This window comes from Passer domesticus, chromosome 5 (genome assembly GCF_036417665.1).
Source record: "Passer domesticus isolate bPasDom1 chromosome 5, bPasDom1.hap1, whole genome shotgun sequence".
Classification (NCBI taxonomy): Eukaryota; Metazoa; Chordata; class Aves; order Passeriformes; family Passeridae; genus Passer; species Passer domesticus.
Window position 1 is genome coordinate 46,985,972 of NC_087478.1, and position 13,991 is coordinate 46,999,962.

Sequence of the window (13,991 nt, forward strand, 5' to 3'; positions counted from 1 at the left end):
GTAACAGGGGAATAGATTAGGATAAGGGTAATACTTTGAGGGGATGGGGGCCATGTCTGTGAGGAATCTGTGTGCCAGACTCCATGGAGGCTTCACCTTCCTAGTGCTGCATCAACAGTGAAACCTTTTGTAAAGAAGAAGAAATCTCTCAGAGGACCCCACCAGCTGCATTCAGAAATCATGTTTGCTCTAACAAACACTGGGGTGCTCCGAGCCTTTCCAGCCTATGTTACCTGCAAATTTGTTCTCAGTCCCCCATCCTGCATCACTGACTATCCTCCCCCCTTCCAGGCAGAGGGAGCTGAGGGAGTGTGTGAAGATGAGAGGTGGTTGAGGTCAGGAATGGTGTCATCCTTCTGTTCCCCCTCCAAGCTGCTAATGTATGCTTCTGGAGAGCCACACGAACTGAGTAATTACTGAATTACGGCTAGATCAGAAGTGGTGACCTCAAAGACAGAAGGAGACTCTCCATCTCCATTTGTCAGTCCCCTTGGGGTCAGAAGGACAATTTTTCGCTGGCTTCTGTGAGAGGGGGGAAAGGGAAGTGCAAGGTAAGCCTTACATTAAGGCATAACAGGGAAAAAGTTTGCTTTAGCCACGGCAGCGTTCATGTGCAGTAAGATGCAGCACTGCTTGCATGTGTGTGATGACAGCAGCACTGGTGGGAGCAGTGGCACTAACCCAGAGGGCTGCTCAGGAGACTTTATTTTGCTCAGAATTGCCCATCCATCATAGAGGAGGGTGCCAAGTCTTGAGGCAATTTTTCTGCCTTATTTGTGCCTCTATCCTCAAAAGCATTTCGATTAGGAGATGGCAGGGAGGATTTCAGGGAGGATGGAGGTGGGATTTAGAAAGTTTCTGTTGTGGTAGTACCATGGTGGCTCTGTACAATTATGGCCGAGGTGATTTTCTTACACTAAAAGCAGAGACTTCAATCTTTCTTAGAACTGTGGTGTAGCACATTTGCTGAATTTATGGCACTTACTCTTGGATAATGGAATATATTTGCTGGAAATTTACATTCAAATCTGTTTTGTTTGTTGTGTTGATTGTAAAATTGATCCTTTACGTGGGTTTTAAAATTTGGTTTTGGGTGTTTTTCTTATTTTTTCTTATTTTTTGTTGTTTTATTTTGGTTTGGTTTTTTGTAACCATTTTTGGCCTTAAATCCCTGGAGTTTTTTCTTCTTTTCAGAATTGAAGGGTGAGAGTGTATAGATGCAACTGAGGACTTACCCTGAAGTAGAAAGGCTTGCATGGATGTTAGATTTCCACCCTGATTGTGTGTGTGGGATTGTAGCCCTAGTAGCATGATGGGGTTACTTTTGTCATTAGTCCTAAGAATGTTTTATATATAACACTTTTTTTTTGTGTAACTGACAGTGGTCAAGTAGGTAGATGTCCCTGAATGGCCAAGTCAGAGGCTGAATTTCTTTCTTCTGGAAAGGAAATGAAATGTTCAGTGGCAAAGGAGAACTTGGCAATGTGAACAAGGTGTACTAATGACAGTGTTTTTTCATCGTGAGTCTGCAGACAGCCAAAAATTAGTTTCTGAGAGAATTAAATTATCCATTAAGCTCAGTGGGGTTGTACACTGAAGCCTGATAGATCACTTGAAAAGCTGCAAAGGATATGGCGTCTCTACTTGCGTGATATTTAACTAATATAGTTTTGATAATTTTGTTTACATTCTGCACTTAAATTGACCCTGTGTATTACCAGTGATGCCTACTGTAGTGCAACAGCTGACGATGGTGTGACAATTGCCTGTGTTTACAGCATCAGCTCTTTTAAAACTTCAGTTCATCCTTCAAAATCAGCCATAGAGTTTTCAAGCTTTTAAATATTTTTAAAAGCAACTCCTGTTGTATTTCCGTTGTAACACCTACAAAGTAGTCAACGCTACAGAGTTGTAGTTTAGTAGTTACTTTGTAACACTAGAAAGTAGTAGTGGGGAAATGCCTCTCTGCAGCAGACTAGAGATCTATCTATATAACTATATAGATATATCTATATAACTCTGTGAACTCATTTTGGTCCTTTGAGAAATGTTTGACTTGGGAATGGTTGCTGTCCTTGTATTTTCATATGAATTTTTGAACATTTTACAAAACTTCTATTCATGCTGCAACTTCATTTTAGACATTAGGTAAAAAATACCTTGTTATAACAAGCTTATCTAGATAAGGCATGCTGTCCTGTTTTTATATATACCAAAAGGTTTTACCTTAAGGTAAGTTTAAGTTTAGCTTTAGTTAGAGCTCTCTAAGCACTCCTGCCTTACGAATCTACATAAAGGATTGACCTCAATTGATGTTTCACTTCAAACTCAGAAAACAGATAATGGAAAACCAAATTATAAAAATCTTATCGAGTTCCCCCACCCCATTACAGCTTTTATCACAGTCCTGGATCCCCAGGGGGAACGCTGCTCTAACCAAGCTCTTAGCATGCCGTGGCAGTCAACAGGATTAAGGCTGTTCCTGAGCAGAGCAGCCTGGCGGTGTGTCACGGCGAATGTGCTGTCGGAGCCTCCTCTCCAGGCGAAGGGAGCGATGGCCTGCACCTCGTGGGAGCGAAGCAGCGTGCCTGAAACGCCACCTGTGCATGGGCAGCCAGTGCCCAGGAGAGCGGGGTGCAGTTCTGCGAGGTAACGCAACACGGCAGCGCCTCTGCGCTCCAGCTGCAATTTCCAGGGCGGTGATGCGGAGCGCGTCGCAATATTCTCATCTGAAGGAGACAAGGCATAGATCACAGCAGTGGATCATCTCAGAATGGAGCCAGTGCCTCTCGAGTTCCAAGAGGAGTGAGCAGAGGAGCAGGCAAGGCTTTCCTAGATGCTCCAGGTGCACGACTGCCTGACCAGCAGCTGGGGAGTCCCGAACACCCACAAATTGTTCACTTGAAAGACAAACGGTAGAAGCACATGTAATTGTTGTCTGCTCTGGTTGTTTTCCCCAGACTACTGGCATCATTTTAGGCTTATCTAGATGGAACTTCAGCCAGCCTCCAAATCATTTTTGTCAGATAATGCACGGTATGAGATGTGGTGGTTTGTATTTATTTTTCACAAAAAGCAAGTGACCTGTGGAGGAGCCATCAGTGAAGTTGTCAGCTGGCTGTGCTTACAGCACAGTCCGTCTCAGCAGTTCATTGCCTTTTGGATGAGCTCTGAGCAGAGGCCTTCTCTTGGAGTACGCCTTGCTGAGGGTCTGGGAAACAAAGCTTGGGAAACAGGGCAGTTACTGAAAGTATCATATCTGCTCAGTAAAGTTCCTGGCAAAGCAAGTTTTAAACGATGCTTGAGCTTTCTCTGCCCAGCACTTAAGAGCTTCGCAGACTGCCAGCCCTGCTGCGTTTTCACGTGCAATGTTCTGAGTGGCAGATGGAGGAAGCTGTAATGTCACACAGAGCGTTCTTCGCTGCCATGCGGGCTCCAGTGAAGGAGGTGATGGTTTGACAGGCACTGCATCCCTGCTCTGCAGCTGCCCCATCCACCAGCCTCCTTGCCCTCTCGCTCTCAAACCCAAAAACTCGCGAATGATCTGAAAAAAGCTTCATTCTCTCCAGCACAGAAACGCAGCTAGGCGCCCCGGGCTCCCAAGCGCGGGGGCGGTGGGGACTCGGAGGGCTGGCAGTGCCACCGCTGGTGGCCCGGAGGCTGCGGGCCGCGGGCAGGAGAGCCCGGCCACCATGTTGCTTCCCGAGATCCCCGCGCCTCCGCTGAGGCCGGCCCAGCCCCGCCGAACGGGCCGGCTGCCGCCTCGGGGCTCGGCCGCCGCTCGCCGGGCCGAGACGAGCGGGCAAACGGAGCAAAGCCGGCTCTTGAAATGCCTTGTGGGAGGGTGAGGGTGCGGAGGGGCGGCACTGATTTCCGGGACAGGGAGGCGCGAGCTGCCGCCGTGCCGCCCCGCGGGCCGGGAGCGCGGCGGGGGCGGGGCGGGGCGGCACGCGCAAAGGCCGCGCCTCGCCCACGTGCTCCGAGCGCGCGGGACCCGCGGGGGGGGGGGGGGGGGGCGGCGCGCGGCTCCTTTAAGCGGGCGCGTGGTGGTGGGAGGGGCGGTGGCTCCCTCACGCGCCCCCACCTCCGCGTGCGCGCGCGCGCGACGGCACGTCCCTGCACGCGGGGGCGCGCGCGCACGCGCTCCCCCTCCCCTCCCCTCCCTCCCTCGCGCGGCCGGGACCCGCCGCCTCGCGCCGCCGTTCCCGCTGGCGCGCGCGCTGGCTCCGCCGCCGCCCGCCGCCATTGGCTGGCGGGGGTCAGGTGACCCCGTGTTATTTCCTGTGTGTGTGTGAGGTGTGAGTGAGGGCAGGAGGATGGCACCGGGCGCCCCCGCGCCCCCGCCCGCCCCCCGGCCCCGCCGCCCCGGCTGCTGAGCCGCCCCCGCCCCGCCCGCCCCGCCCGCCGCGGCGGAGGGCGCCGGGCACGGCGGCGGGGGGGGTCTCAGGTAAGGGGAGGCCGTGCTCGCCCGGGCTGTGGCGGTGTGCGGGGGAGGCCTGGGGAGGGAGTGCGAGCCACCGGCGGGGGGAGCCGGGGTCGCCTGGGCGTGTGGGAGGGGATGTGAGGGTCGCATCCGTGAGTTGGAGGGCGAGCCCTGGGTACGAGGGGGCTTGTGAAAGCGCTCTTGGGAAGTTTAACCTTCTCCTTCCCCCTCCCCCCGTTTTTATTTTAATTTTTTTTTCTTTAAAGAAAAAACAAACATGTTTACGTGTGTTCGAAGACGCCCTCGTGCTACCTGGTGGGGTGCCCACCTGTTTTCCTGTCCCGGAAGAATGGGTTTTTGCAGGAATGGTGAAGTTTTTGTGGGATTTGGTGTTTTCCTTGAAGAGACAGGCGATTAGAACTGCTGGAGAAGATGGATGGACAGTGCTCAGGTTGTAGTAGGTGGGCAGGCTGTGTGGGGAATGCCTGAGGTTTGTAGTGCCTCGCTGCTTTTTGGAGGTTCGACGTAGCGTTGCTTATCTGCAGAGATAATCAGGATATAATGTGTTCGGGCTGCTGTGAGCATCAGTTTGTCCTTTCTTAATGGTGCTTACCTTGCTGGGAGTTGTGTTTAGGGCTGCAGTTGGGAGTTATTTTTCCTGCCTTGAGGGAAGGAATAAGAGAAAGTTATGTAACATAAGTGTTCTCACCTATGTATCCGAGCTGCCTGATGGTACTGGGGCTCTGTTATTAACCTGAAAATAAGAGCACGTTAGTGTGTGAATCAAGAAGTGACTGTCTCTTTGGGTAAATCTGGCTCCACCAGAATCCCTTATTTCTTGTGCATACTGTCTTGTCCTGCATTAAAGGGGCAGGCAGTTTGATTACATTGCAGCACTGTTTTCTGTACCATTCCGTGGCTTTCAAGCCTTCCTTTGAAAACAAAAGGAAAAGAAGAGGTGCACCTGTGAGGGGATTGAGTTTCAGAGGTTTCTGTGTTCAGGTTAGCTTTTTGAGAGCTACTCATGTCTGTGTCGCTTGTTGCCATCTGTTGCTGCCTGCATGGGTAATTCTTTGGAGAGAGTGATTTTTAGCATGCTTCCTGGCCAATAGATGTGCATGGAGCAGTTGGATCACCTCCACTCAGGTTTTATAGAACAATGAAGTGACTGGATGATGGAGATGCAGCAGCTTCTGGAGCTGGCTGAACTCAATTCAAGAAGAGCTGATTTCTTTTACACGTTTTCTAGACTTCTTTTGTCAGATAAGCTTGTTTTTTGAGGCTTATTGATGGGTATTATGTAGCCTAACCACGTGCATTTGGTTAAGTGTATGTGGTAAACAATTTTTAGTACAGTTATTTGAGTTTTAATTTGGCTGAAATCTTTCTGGTTGGGTTTTTTGTTTGTTTCTTTTTCTTGAAATCTCTATCTTTTAATAGGGTTCCATGTTATTTCACTTTGAGTTGTTTGAAGCTGTATTATTTCATCTTAATATTAGGTTCCACTGGCATTTAAAAAGGCAGCTGCATTAGTGTACTGCAGAGAGAATTACTGTTAAAAAAAGGAAAAAGATTTATTTGCTCAGTCATCTGTCTCCTAAACTTTGTTAATGCTACAAGGAGAGGAGGAGAGTCATTCCTCATTTCTGTAAATTGCTGGTACATGAAATGCATATTGTGTGTCCTGGTTAAATGAACAAGCAAGCTACTATGCTATTTGAGTGAAAGTGTGACAACACTTTTTATATGAAAAATACTATTTCCTATTGTACTCTTTTCAATCTTGTCGTTTTGGGATAGCTTTTGGGCTTTGTGTTGTTAGGTTTAAGTGTCTAGGGGGAAGTTCCTGGACTTTTTTGCTGTTTTGGTATTCTTCAGACTACTCAGCTTTAAGTCTGTTAGCATCCTTTCTGGTAGAATTGTGTGTGTTTTGACACAGTTTGGGTTTTGACCTTTAAATCAGTTTTCAGAGGTTTTGGGACTGATGAAACATGGGTTTTTGCTGAAACATATGCTTTCCTGTACCTGTGCAGCCTGGGGCAGGTTAAGCAGGGTTCCCTGGATGGAAGCTGTGGGAGCAGCTTCATCGTTTGTGACTTTGATAGGAGATCAGGAATTTTGGTTTTGTTGTTGTTTCTTTTCTTTGTTACTAATGCTACATTAAAATAACCTGAAGTGAACTTCTGTTGAAGGAGTAAATCTGTTTCTATAATGCATAAGTAAGAAGTGAAGGTTATTTAAGTGAAAGAGAACTTATTTGTGTATTAGTTGTAAAGGAGGCCTCTTTTTATTGTCAGAAGCTTCCTTAATCTTCAGCTGAAGAAATAGGCTGTTACTAAGCTGTTTGCTACATTTTAAAGGGTACTCAGAGTGTAAGGAAAAACATTCTTAATGGTCCTGTGATTGATACGTGTATGAAGTTTGTAGGACAGAGAGTGAAATGTGTAGGATTTTGAGGTTTTTTTTCCCCCTCTCCCACTTCCTGTTGTGGAGATGTGTGCAAAGACAACCTTTTTGGGCTCTTAGGACACTGTTAAAGAGAAAATAATTGCACACCCCGTTTCTCCCTGTTCAGGTGACATTTAGGTAACCCAGCCCCTGGGCACAGCAGAGTGGCAGTAGTGCTGCCCCGGGAAGGGTCCCTGCCCGAGAGCTGCTGTGCTATTCAACAGCTTGGCATGCTGCTCTCTGGAGTGAGGGCATAATATGCAATAAACTTGAATCATTTCATGCTGCTTCCTTGGCTTCTCTATAATGTGAGATAAGGGTATTTAAGAGTTTAGAGCTGGCTTATGCATACCCTGCCTTTTGACACAGGGCATGCCACATCTCCATTTGGGTGGGATAGCTTTTTAATTAAAGCACGGGTTTAGTTTTTCATCCCTTGTTCAGTTATGTTTTATACTTATGAAAGGTTTTACACTCATGTTTTGGGAACCTGAGTTCTTATGAGTTACAAAGATTTAGTAATGGTTTTGGCAGTGCTATCTTCTCAGACTTCAGAGTGTGCCTTACCTGGCTGTCAGAATTGGTGTTGCTTCATTCCGTGGTAGGCCTCTGAAATAGGGAAGATTATGGATGGCAGTTTCTGAAGAGCCAGCTAACTGATTTGTTGGTGGAGACTGGACTGAGACCAGCCAACTCTTCCCATTCCAGAAATTAAAACTGCAGTTTGGTAGCAAAAGATGTTTTTATTGACTGCTTTTGGTGAAATCTCTTTCAAAATAACATTTTAATTTCTAGTTTAGTTTTTGGACTTCTAAAATCAAAAATAAAGGCAGACTTAAGTGTTTAAACCCACTTCTCATAGTGTTGATATGCTGTGTATAATTTTCTTTATTGTAGAAAAGCATTTAGTGTTACTGATAGGGAACACAAACATAGCAGAGGTGTATACTTCTCTAAAATCATGCAGGAGAGGCTATTCCTGTAGTGGGATCCTGATGTTCAGTTCTGTTCCTATCAAACTTTTCTTACTTATAAAAAGGGGGGGGGAAAAAAACCAGGTGGTTCAGTTATTCTTATTGCTTGGGTCCCATTCCTGACAGTTCTTGACTAGAGTTCAGTCTTGACTGAACTAGGAGAGTTGAAGATTCTTCAGCCATGCACAGCACTGCTGGTGTGTGTGTCTGGCTGCACCACTGCTTGGTTGCTTCAGCTGAGCCTTTCCACTGCTGCTCACCACTAAGATATTTATTGGTTTGTTTGGGGTCACTTGGCAAAGCATGTGGTGTTCTTCATTATGCATGTACATGGGTTTCCTTTCATTTTAAGAAGAGGAAAGGAAAAAAAAAAAAGCAAGACCCAAAGACTCAAAAATCAAGACTGACATGTAGTCAGGATTCTGTTTGGTCCTGTTGGAGGATAAGATCTGCTCTGGGTGTTGTGGATTCTGTGCTTTGCTGCCTGTTTGCCTTTGAAGACAAAAAAATATAGAATTGCATTTTACCAACTCTTGAACTTCTTCTTGCTGCCTTCATGAACCACAGCACAAGCAGTCAAACTTCCAGTGTTGGTTACAGTAAGGCTCTTGTTTCTTCTTGCCTCTTACCAGTGATTCCTTGAGAATGGAGCTAAGCAGTGGTAGCCAGAAGTGTAAGCATCCTCTTGTCAGCTCAGCCTGGTGACAGTGAATATGCCGGGGTTTTTTTCCCATGCTTTTTGCATTTCTCTTTTAGCACAGTCTTTGTAACCTGTGATGATATTGGAAGAGGGGAAAAAGTGTTACCATGTTCTTTTTCAGGGAGTGCTGGCTTGAGTCCCTTGAGATTTGACCTGTTCTCCATTTGGGAAGACCATTGTTTCTTGCCTGAACTGTGATGCAACAAATAGAAAAAAGCTATGAAAATTATTTTCTTTCCCCCTGCCTCTTCATTACAAGCACACAGCATGCCTGCTTTCATACCAGTATCAGTGTATGGAATTCATTGTCTCTTCTGTGCTGGAATATGATGACTTATTTTGTAGTATTTTACTAGCATAAACTCAGTCATCTAATTGCTAGTAAATTGCAAATCCTAAACAGAACCCTCTGATGAGCTCTGATAAGAGCTCAGTACTTAGCTAGAAATTGTATAGGGAGCTGCTATGCTGGAAGCTTTAGTACAGTTTATTGGAACTATTGTTCATATCACTTTCCTTGTAAATTAGATGCTGCAAAGTGTCTTTTTAATAGCTTTTAACTGATCTAAAGACTTGGTATTAGCAAAGCTAACTGAATGGCTTGTGTCCATGTACAGCATCACTAATGACTGGGAAAAACATACCTAAAACTTATTAGCTTAAAGAAAAATATGTACTGTCATACACCATAATGAAATGTTGTTAATCAACCTTCAATTCGATAGCTACAATTTGCTGTTGTCTTTGTTCATATGCCTGGATACTCTTGAGTTTCACTGGGATTTGGTTTATTTAACAGTGTTTTCTATGAGTAGATGTTCTGGAATAGTGGAAATGCTATGTGTGATTTTTAAAAACTTAACATAAATGGTTATATGATAAATGTACGGAATGCTGTGTGATTAGCATTATGTTTTCTGCTGGAAATACAAAACATCAGGGCAGAAACAGTGTGTGAGGTTCCTGGAGTGTGTGTCCCCTGACACAAATGATGAGGTGTCAGACTAGGGAAGGCACCTGCTGGTCCTGTGGTTTGTGAACAGAGAGGGACTGTTGGATGATGTGATGGTTAGAGAGCATCCTTGGCAGAGTAATCATGCAAGGATAGTTTTCAGTTCTTGGGGAAGTAAGGAGGGGAATCAGCAGAACTTCCATGTCGGACTTCCAGAGAGCAGGGAGTCTGGCCTGTTCAGGAGCCCAGTTGACAGAGCCCCTTGGAAGGCATTCCTGAAGGGCAGAGGAAGGTTGGACATTCTTCAGGAAGGAAATCCTAAAAGTGCAGGAGCAGGCTGTCACCGTGTGCTGAAAGATAAGCCAGCAGGGAAGACTGGTCTCTCTGAACTGAGAGCTTTGGCTGGAACCTGGGGAAAATAAAAAAGACATGACCTTTGAACCAGGGGGCATTAAACTCAGGATGATTACAGGGATGTTGTGAGGTTACACAGAAAGAAAATTAGAAGACCAAAACCTAACTAGAACTTAGTCTGGCTGCTAGCACGAAAGACAATAAAAACGTTTCTATAACATACATTAGCAACAGAAGGAGGGCCAAAGAGAGTCCTTTATTGGATGTGTGGGGAAACAAAGTGACAAAGAATGAGGAAAAGATTAAGGTGCTTAATGCCTTTTTTGCCTCAGTATGCAATAATAAGACCAGTTGTTCCCTGGGCCTCCAGTCCCCAGAGCTGGAAGACAAGGATGGGGAGAAGAAAGAAACTCCTGTAATTCAAAGGAAAATGATCAGTGACCCTGCTACACCACTTACGGGTACTGGTGGACTTGGCAGAAGTGCTCCCTGAGCTGCTTTCCATCAGCAGCTACCTGGGGACATCCCAGGTGATCAGAAGTTGGCAGACCTGGTGGCCATCTACAGTAAGGACTGGAAGGAGGATCTAGGGGACTGCAGGTCTGTCAGCCTGACCTCTGTGCCAAGGAATGTCATGGAACAGACCTTAAGTGCCACCATGTGGCATCTATGCTTCAACCAGGTCTAGTGAGCATGTTTTAGGAAAGTCAAGTCCTGCTTGAGCAACCTGATCTCCTTCTGCAGCAAGGTAACCTGTTTAGTGAAGAGGGAAAGGCTGTGGATGTTGCCTAGCTGGACCTTAGGGAAGCTTTTGATAGTGTTTCCTCTGGCATTCTACTGGACAAACCGTGCTCCTGGCCTGCAGGGGTGCTGTGTTTGCTGGGTGGAAACCTGCCTGAATGGCCAACCTCAGAGTGGTGAGGAATGGAGTTGTGTCCAGCTGGCAGCCAGTCACAAGTTGTGTTCCCCAGGGCTCTGTGCTGGAGGCAATCCTGTTTAATGTCTTTATTGATGATCTGGGTGAGGGAATTGAGTGCACCCTCAGTCAGTTTGCAGGTGACACCAAGCTGTGCAGGAGTGTTGATCTGGTGGAGCACAGGAAGGATCTGCAGAGGGATCTGGTCAGACTGGGTTGGTGGGCCAAGGCCAATGTATGAGGTTCAACAAGGCCAAGTGCCAGGTCCTGCACTTGGGTCACAACAGCACCATGCAGTGCTGCAGACTGGGGGGGAGTGGCTGGAGAGCAGCCCAGTGGATCGACAGCAGCTGTGCATGAGCTGTGTGCCCAGGTGGCCAAAAAGGCCATTGTCAATATGGCTTCTATCAGTTACAGTGTGGCCAGCCCCTGTCCACTTGTGAGACACCTTGAATCCTGTGTCCAGCTCTGAGCCCCTCACTACAGGAAGGACATTGAGGGGCTGGAGTGCATCCACAGAAGGGCAATGGAGCTGGTGAAGGATCTGGAGCACAAATCTTAGGAGCAGCAGCTGGGGAGCTGGGGTTGTTTAACCTGGAAAAAAGGAGACTCAGGGAAGACTTTATCACTCTCTAGAGGACCTGAAAGGAGGCTGTAGCCAGGTATAGTTCAGTCTCTTCTCCCAAGTAACAAGCAATAGGACAGGAGGAGATGGCCTCAGGTTGTGCCAGGGGATGTTTAGATTCAATATTAAGAAATATATTTTACCTAAAAAGTCAAACATTTGAACAGGTTCTCTAGCAAAGTGGTGGAGTCACTGTCCCTGGAAGTATTTAAAAAGATGTGTAGATGTTGTGGTTAAGGACATGGTTTTGTGATGGCTTTGTCAGTTTTATAAGAGGGGCTGGATTTGATAATCCTAAAGGTCTTGTACAAGCCAGTGGATTCCATGATGCTATAAACCATGTTTTTCCCTTTTGTTTCTCATCTTGCGTTCAGGGGGAAAAGAATGAATGCAACAGTGTTCTGTCATGTTGTGTAAGTTGGTTTACCCACTGTAAGTTTTCTGTATTTCACCTCATGTGTAGATGGGGCAGGCTTCTCTTCCCTCCCTTATCCAACATTTTAGCATGAAATGTGTACATCTGATTTTCTGATATTCTTGATCCTGACCATACCTTGTGTGTATCGCTACATAAAATTGGTCTTTTAGATAGGTCTTGATGAGCACAGTAATAATAGATACTTAGCAGGCAGTAAATTAAATGGCTTGGGCAAAATTGTTACAGAAGGAGGTAGCAGATTGTCTTTGTATTGCAGGGCCTTGCTGAGTGAGTGGCAGATTCTTCTCTGTAGTGTTGGAGAGCGGAAGTAGCAGGAGCATAACTGAGAACTACTCCTAAGTGACACTTTTTATTTTGCATGAGAAAACTGAGCTGTGCTGTTCTTATTTCCCTTCCCTCTAAATCACTGCATTTTAATGGAGAAACATCTCATCCCATGTTACTCTGAGACTGCATAAAGAGAGCTCTGCTGCAGAATTGTTTGCTGGCTGTGGTAGGGCGCTGGTTTTGGTGATGAGCTGGGGGTCCATTGCAGTGTGGTGTTCTGCACCTTTACAGTTCTGACTTCAACTAATATAATATTTACTTTGGAGAGCAGGGATTCTTGCATTCTGGCCTCTTCTCCTTTTGCTCTGTGTACTTTTCTACATTTGGTGTCTTTTACCTTTTCTGTATTAGGTGTCTCTTGTATTCTGGTTATCAGGGACAAAATGTGTTCTTGCTTGCAAATTGCTTGTTTGAGTACATTTTTATTTCAATGATGGTAGTATTCTGCAGTTGGGATGGATGTATATATATAAAATTTGACTTGCCATGTGTTCATTTAGTTTGTTTCCTTGTCTTTTTGCCTTGCAGGAATACAGCTTGTTTTATGTTTGAAAGGTGAAATTTATGGAAAACCAAAGGGAGGTGTATATATAATAGAGCTGCTGAAAATAGCAAGGGGAGGAGAAGAGGTTAATTATATGTATACTCTGCAGCATAGTCAAAACCCTGTTAAAGCTGGCAGAAAAAGAAAACTTCAGTAAACCTGGGTCAAACTCACCAGCAAAAGCACATCCTCAGCTCGATGAGAAACAGCATTAGGGGGTTCCTCAAAGTGGAAGGGAGGAGGATTTAGGAAGTAAACATCTTTGCTTATGCACACAGCTGTAATGTTTATAAAGACTTCATTGGTCTGTGTTTACTCATAGAATGTTGGCTCTATGTGCATTGCCTTTCTGGATTAAGCTAAGGAGAAAGATCCTTCCGGTCAGTTGGTTAACAGGACTTGAAGAATTAAATCAGGAACAATTCTGAAGGTGAAAGTCATTTAGTTGCCATCTTTCTAGCTGAAACAAGATAGCAAACTTCATTTTTTTCAAAGATAGTTGGGATGTTTTAGAGCAGGGATGAAAAGAGATGTAGTCCTCCTTTTTTTGGTAATGGAACACTAGGACTACATTAGCATTATGAAATGGTTGTATGTTGTCCATCATGTATGGTTTATGTTAATTGTACCTCTTTATTTAGCCTCCTCATGAGGGGAGATAGGTGGATACAGAAACAGTGGAGCCTCCTGGTTTTGTTTTTTCTCTCCTCCCTGGTCTACAAGGTGAATGACTGCAGGAGTGTGAGAACTTAAGTTTAAGAGAATGATGGGACTGATTCTGAGAGTAGAGGATCTAAGCTCCCTCTGTCCTACTTCCAAATATTAACTCTGGCATTTCCAAAAATTATGCTCTGAGTGCAGTATCTTTGTTATCCTCCACTAATCAGTATTTACAGAGGCTTTTTTCTGCTCTGGTTTTGGATTCATCCCTCCTCTTTCTTTTCAACTGACTTCCTTAAGAGTATATCCTCTAGGATATGCCATGGAATACATGCAGTGGAAGCTTTGTCCATTGGCTTTCCAGCTTCAAACACTCCTGACAGTACCACTGTGGTGATACAGAAATCCTCTGCGAAGGGAGAACGCTTTAAAACCCGGTTGTGAGAAGATCTCTAATTGTAGGTTGTTAATTTCTGTGAATTGCTTATGCTCATTAGAGTTAATTTTGTGCCTGTGGTGTGGTCTGACTGCTGTTGACATTCCCTGCCTTTGGCTGTGGCAACAAACCTTGGAGGTGTGGGTTTCATTGGTTACAGTGGCTTGAGTTTAAAACCTAGATTTTTCAGGCT

The 13,991-nt window shown here is 45.6% G+C and overlaps 1 protein-coding gene across 9 annotated transcripts in view; it reads left to right on the forward strand.

Moving 5' to 3' along the window:
* The window catches only part of TCF20 (transcription factor 20), a 129,689-nt gene that overhangs the window by 59,974 nt on the left and 55,724 nt on the right, over nucleotides 1-13,991 (forward strand). The window contains exon 1 of one of the 9 annotated variants that reach the window (XM_064420024.1): nucleotides 4,335-4,447. The exons of the other annotated variants lie outside the window; for them this stretch is intronic. The gene's annotated coding sequence lies outside the window, so the exon portion shown is untranslated. Of the gene's footprint in view, nucleotides 1-4,334; nucleotides 4,448-13,991 lie in introns of those variants that run through there. 9 annotated transcript variants of the gene reach the window in all.